This window comes from Lathyrus oleraceus, chromosome 4 (assembly GCF_024323335.1).
Source record: "Lathyrus oleraceus cultivar Zhongwan6 chromosome 4, CAAS_Psat_ZW6_1.0, whole genome shotgun sequence".
NCBI classification, from domain to species: domain Eukaryota; kingdom Viridiplantae; phylum Streptophyta; class Magnoliopsida; order Fabales; family Fabaceae; genus Lathyrus; species Lathyrus oleraceus.
This window is the reverse complement of record NC_066582.1, coordinates 448099180-448106159: the sequence shown is the minus strand read 5'-3', so window position 1 is coordinate 448106159 and position 6980 is coordinate 448099180. Positions and strand designations below refer to the sequence as shown.

At 32.8% G+C, this 6980-nt stretch overlaps 1 long non-coding RNA gene across 2 annotated transcripts; it reads right to left on the bottom strand.

The window, feature by feature from the left end:
- Positions 1–4873: 4873 nt before the first annotated feature.
- Positions 4874–6348, bottom strand: LOC127076018 (uncharacterized). Of its 2 annotated transcripts, none has more exons than XR_007786740.1 (2): positions 5885–6348; positions 4874–5788 (listed from the first exon to the last, which is right to left on the bottom strand). It is a non-coding gene; the product is annotated as an uncharacterized LOC127076018 (long non-coding RNA). The 2 variants fall into 2 exon arrangements; XR_007786741.1 differs by having other exon boundaries at positions 5909–6348.
- Positions 6349–6980: the final 632 nt, after the last annotated feature.

Here is a 6980-nt window from a genome sequence, read left to right as displayed (position 1 = left end):
CAATCAATTAAATCAAAATAAATGGGGGATCATGCAATAATTTGGTTAAGCTATATACATCAAGAATAAGCTATCATGAATTGTGGATTAAGATAAAAAAAAAGAGAAAAATCAAGGTTAATTATATTTATCCTAATTTTATTACAAAGAACCTATATTGACTCTAATGAAAATTAAGTAAAAGTTAGACCCTAAAAATAATTATACATGACTATGATAATTTTTATGGGAAGTATTATAGAATCATTTTAATTTAGGTACCATGATCAAAAGAGGAGAGTGTGATTGATGAAGCAATGATATTGCACTATTGAAGTGTTGAATGATTGATGTGCTTGCCTGAAGAAGACTTATTAATTTCTTGCTTCGAATTGCACTAAAGTCTATGAGTAGAGGTGAATACTTTGAGCAACTGAGTCATTCTTCCTGTACCCAAAGATACTATGAATGAGGATATAAATGCTCCCTCTCACCCCTTCTCTACTACTTAAGGCTTGTGACGCATAATTTGAATCATAATTGATAAATTGCTGAAGAAGATTCTTTTGGATTGCTCCTGATGATGCGGCGTTGCTTGTGAAGAAAGATAATTGATAATTATTTGATTCGAATTGCGTTAAAGTCTATGAGTAGAGGTGAATATGCTGAGCAACTAGATCATTCGTCCCATACCCAAAGATATTCTGAATAAGGATATGAATGTTTTATCTTATTTCTTCTCTGTTACTTAGGCTCGTGGCGCATAATTCGCATCATAACTAACATGTATTTTGAAAGAGAAAAGTCTTTGCTTTGAAAGGGGTGAGGCAATGTGTACTTGAAGAGATGGATTGATGCTTAGCATGGCCATGTCTTGATGTCCTCCTATCTCTAGGGTATTGAATGTGAGTGGACTAGAATTTGACTTAGTGGATCAAGTGTAGATGCAAGTGTAAAGATCTGATTCAATCAAGCGATCAAGGGACTTGTACTCACTCAATTGAATAGAAACTTCAATGGAGCATGCAAATGTGCCCTTGAAAAGGGTGACTAAATAGTCCTAAAGTCATTAATTCAATTAATTGAACAAAAAAAATTCAATCTTTCAATTAAATCAAAATAAATGGGGGATCATGCAATAATTTGGTTAAGCTATATACATCAAGAATAAGCTATCATGAATTGTGGATTAAGATAAAAAAAGAAAAGAGAATAATCAAGGTTAATTATATTTATCCTAATTTTATTACAAAGAACCTATATTGACTCTAATGAAAATTAAGTAAAAGTTAGACCCTAAAAATAATTATACATCACTATGATAATTTTTATGGGAAGTATTATAGAATCATTTTAATTTAGGTATCAATCCAAAATTGACATGGAGTCTTATTGTATTAAAAAAGAAGAGTTAATATAATATTAGTTAGAAGTATAACTACATATTATATCAAATAAAAAGCCATAATTAAGATAAGATTAAAAAAATGATATTAGTAATATGGAATAGAAAATAATGGTTGTATATTATGTGTGTTGCATGTGGACAAATATTAGCACTTTGTATATAAATAAAGAATCATGAAGACACTAAATCACAAAGTCCGCGCCACCTTCAATTGGTTTTCAGAAACAATGTCCTAGAACGGGATCGAATCGGTAACTATGCTCATGTCCAACTTTAAGAATCATCCCTAAGCAGTGAATTTATATTGATGTTAATGATAATTATAGTGTATATATATCATCCCTAAGCAGTGAATATATATATATATATATATATATATATATTATTAACTTATACGTAGAAATATAAAAGTAATAAGAATAATTAAAAAAAATAGAATATGCAGTAAGAAATATGAAGTGAAGTAATTAAATAGGAGTAATATGAGAAAATTTTCAGCTTTGAGTTTGCGATAACGATTATTGGAATTGAATTCGACATGTTAATATATCGTTTGAATCGAAATTTCGCAAAGAAATCAAATATATACGGTAAATTGCGAAACAAACTAAGAATTATACCGAAAAAGCAATAAAAAGTGGGCGAAATATTTGATTAAAGAATGCGTCGGTTTGACTAAAATATGCATCGGAACAAAAAATTAATTATATATCCATGATCAGTGTGAAAAATCGATTTAAATGGTATATTCACATATTATTATTAGTTAAGAATTGAAAAATCACTATTTTCAAGTTTATGTGTTTCATACCAAAATAAATGATTATCTAATAAGCAATTTCAAAACAGTAGCTTAAATTAAATTAACAAGCAAACATTCAATAATTCATGACAAGAATGTTGAAGAGATAAAGGATTACCGACGGAGCGGAGGTTTGCTCCGGTTAGTGTTGAAAATCGGAGTGTCGAAGAGAAATACAGAAAACTTCAAGAATAAGCTCTTTCAATCCAATTAACTTCAAAGTTTTATGATTATTTTAATGGTGAATGAATGTAGAAGATGAATCTTGAATGTAGAATATTGATGAATAACCTTGAATTGATGAACTTTGGATCATGATTGTTGATGAAACTTGATAAACTTTAGGTGATGATAATTGATGATAATGTAGAAATTGTTGTTGGATGAATTTTGACGACAATGCTTGAACTATTGATTGAAAATTGTTGATGATAATGTAGAAATTGTTGATGGTTAAGTTCCATCATTTTAGAACTTCAATGTGAAGTTATAAATGGTGATGAAGATGAATTTTGGTGAGAGTGAGGAAGAAGATGAATATTGAGAGAGAAATTGAGAGAGAATAGAAGAAAAATTACGGAAAAATAATGGTTAATGGTGAATTTTCTAAGTTAGGTTAGTGACGTTAGCTAAGCCCAAAATTATGAGAAATAACATGTTTATATAGACTTGGTAGGTGAATGATCACCTTTGAATTGTGATTCAAGTAATTGGTTTATCAACGGTTAGGAGTTAATTTAATTCTTAGTTGTGTATCACCAATTTCAACCATAGAGTTAATTGTTAAAAGTGGCTAGGATTGAGTTAAAAAATGGAAGTTAAAATTTGTGTTTGTTTGTAAGTTTTGTGTTGATTTGGAAGTTATGGTAGTTAAGGGTAATTGGGTAAATGGATGACTTGTGGAGAAATAGGTAGTTAAGGATAGTTAGAGACCAACGGTGTTGGAGTTTAGCAAAAATACCAAGTTAGAATATAAGGCAAAAAGTCACTAGTAATTAACTTGAATTTTAATGTTTTTTCCTTGATTTTTCTACCACTTTGTCTTGAACTTTGAGTGGCTTAACCCATAACTTTTAGTACTTTTAAGAAGTCATAATTTCCAATAAATGAATGAAATCTTCATTTTATTCCAACTTTGTCATTTTCTTTGAATCCAAAAAAACCTTCAAATTAAGTGATGATCATTTCAATTCCCTCTGATAATCATGAATCTCAAATAAAAAGATGATCCTTACCACAAGTAATACGGGAAATAAACCCGAATAATTACCAAATAATATTCACCTCAAAAATCCACTTAAATCGATTAAATCCATTATCACCAAACCTTTAGCCTAAAATTGTCACCATATTGTCATACCCCAAAATTCACCATACCTTTCACAAAGTTCTTCTAGGTCACTAACCCTAATCATATGCATATCTTCATATCATTCATTTCACCTGCATATTCATTGTTCCCATACAAGAGGACAAATATCATGGATTCTAAGCTTTGTGTTTGCACCTGGTGGAAACTGGGATTTCTCTACGGCTAAAGGTGGCTCACACAATCAAACCCTAGTTTGAGGTATCTCTTGGAAATTGTGTATGTATGTCAACTTTGGAGATTCAACTGTGACTTCTTGGCGAAGCAAAACCTTAATCTGGGGATCCTCACTTAATGATGTTTCCACAAACCGTAACCTCATTTGGTTCTTCATCACCCATTGTGCTTGATTTTGCTTGGTCAAACTTCATCCTACAACCTTGTTCGTTAGCCATTCATGTTGCCTCCTTTGGTTTCGGGTTCCATCGAGTTCATACTTTTCCATGTGCATCTTTTGTTTGTGACCATTGGTTCTGGTCCGAATTCATGGCCCCGCAAATTTCATCTGATAATCTCTTCATGTTCACAGCTTGCTCACGTGTCTTGTGTCATTCCGTCTAGCCACTGGTCACAAATTCATAATCATGCCATTGATGTTTGAATCTTTTGGTTAGGTCATATCCACTATACATTGTGGTCCTTATTGGTTTTTTTTGTTGATTCAAGATTTGTCATGGTTCATTTTCTCATGTTCATTTCATTGGATCTTTAACTTTGATTCTAAGCCCATGCCTAATCTTGGGTATTAATCCATGTTTGCGTTGATGCATCGATCTTTTAGTCCATTGTTTGTCATTAGTCCATTTTAATTCGTAAAAGAATTTGTTCTTGATTCATCTATGAATTTTGGTCCACTTGTTTCATGAATTATCATATGTTCCTTGTGATTCAATTGATCAAAAGTATTTGATTCATACATATGTCAATTTGGTTTCTCTAAGGATCATTTAAGGACAAGTTATCATTCACATTCGTGGTCTTGTTATCCAAATAATTGAGTATTCAATTCCGTACATTACAAGGTATAACTCTCAATACATTACAAAATACCAAAAAAAAGTGGAACTTTGACCAAGTGTTGACTTTGGTCAATCGTTGACTTTTTGGTCAACTTTGACCAAAGTCAACCAAATCACAATTTCAAACTAAAACCTTATTTTCATTCATCATTGGACCATAAATCATACATTTCCATCCGATCCAAATCATATATCCATTCATTTCTAATTTCATAAACAAAAACATTCAACAATTACTTTACATTACAATAACCATACAACTATCATATAAAATTTCCATTCATTTCCAACATTCCAAATCACAATCGTTCAGTTCGATTCAATTTCCAAATACATTGCATTTTCATTTATCATTCAACCTCTTCTTGTACATCAATTTTACATATTCAACCATCCACTTCTATTTTCGTATTTTTATTACATAACCATATATTCGACATTCAAAATCGTTCATAAGCCAAGTTCCTAAATCAATATGAACCGATACATAACCATTTTTACATAAACTCTACATTAAACCATTACAACAAAAATCTTGACGTAATTCCGAACATTTCCGAAGCTTTGCTTAAGCAATCCATGAGCCTTACAAAACAACAACCAATGCGACACGCATATCAAGTCAGGACCAGCTCAGTAATTTACAAACAAAAAACGGCAATAAAACTGTCGCTGCAATGCATAGGCAAAACCAACAAAAGCCAATGTGAACCGAGACCTGCACGAAGTGCACAACCATAGCTCCACAATAAAACTCCAAGCCTTGAGCCAGCCATGCACCGAATAAGCCAACCACATGAAGCTAGCCTTATGTCAATCCATGGAAGTTACAAATGTCCTAAACAATAAGCATAGCAAATCATGAACAACAGTAAATCTCAGCCACATTCAATCAAGATTCAAACTGTTTTCATCCTAGGAGAGTTTTAACAAAGCCAATTCAGAAAAGGGGATAGAAAACTTAATAAATTCTGAATTGCTACCACAATTCTGCAACCTGCAGACCCTCCACAACCACCGATCAAACTTCACCCTGAACCAACTCACCTTCCAAAAATTTCCCTTCTGCAATAATCCTGGATTTCACTTTAGAAGTCATAACCTGCAACTGAACAACCTCCTCTCAAATAACCCATTGAACCAACCTGCTTCCAAAACTCAGTCCACCACCGCAGCCAGAAAAACAAGGAAACAAAATTCGTAAAAGGGGCCTGAAGAAAATGAATGAAAATTTTGGAAGGAGAAGAAACATAAGGATTGGAGAGGAGAATCGAAATCGTAACAAGAAAGTGATAGAGGAAACTCACTGGATTTCGAAAGAGAGAACTCACAGTGCTTCGGGAAAGAGTTTCATCGCCATCGACCGGAATCCGTTGAAACATCTGGAAACAATTATCTTCACTCTTCGAAGCAAGAACCTAACGTCTTTTCACTCTTCATTGCAACGCCACGCAACACTTCGGAATCGACCATCAACAACGGGTACAAAAGCGAACGCGCGGGGATAGAAGGAGATCAGAATCACAAGCTTTGAATCGACAAATCCTCTCGCCTCGGATCGACCTCGTCGTCTTCAGTTTCGTGCGCGCGTCTCCCTGGTACGTTATCGGCATCGAACTACTCGCGTTTTTGTCTGTGACGAGCGTGTGTACGTCGAGGCGTCTTTGAATTTCTGCAGCTGAGTTATTGGATAGCCATGGGAAACCCGGTTTCAGGGTTCTGTTTTTGGAGACTTGGGCTTTTGGCCCAAGTAAATTTTTCTTGATCTGTATTCCACTGTTCTCACCCTCCATTGGCCCATGTTAATTCTTGATTAATCTCCATTAATCCATATTAATCCATATTAATGATTTTAATTTATTTCAACCGTGTTTAATTTTGTTGATTAATATGGTGTTGATTAAATTGATCTTGGTATAAGAAATAGGGATTTTTGGTTTTTTCTGGTAATTAGATTAACATAGTTTTGGATTAATTAGGCTAATTGGTAATTAGGATCTAGGTTAGGTTTAGAAATTATTTTAATCATCGTGTAGATTTGATCTTAATTTTCCAGAATTAATTCATATTAGTTTAACCATGCCATGATTAGGTTTTAGTCATTAGATTTTGGTTATTTCATTTTGTGGATTTTGTGTGGATTAATATGGTTAATGGTTGATTTTTCCATGGTTAGACCTTAGGTTAATTTCCACTCAATTTGATTTGTTTGATCATGTAGGATAGATTCAATTCTTGAATTTGGATTGTGAATTTTCTATTTGATTAATTTCGATTCTAATTCACGTTTAGGTAGATTTTAATCCGTAGAATTAATGTTCACTTTAATTGTCCATTTAATCGATTCCTTTGGTTTGTGATCATATTGATTAAATTGAAAATCCCATTTCAATTTAGGTAATG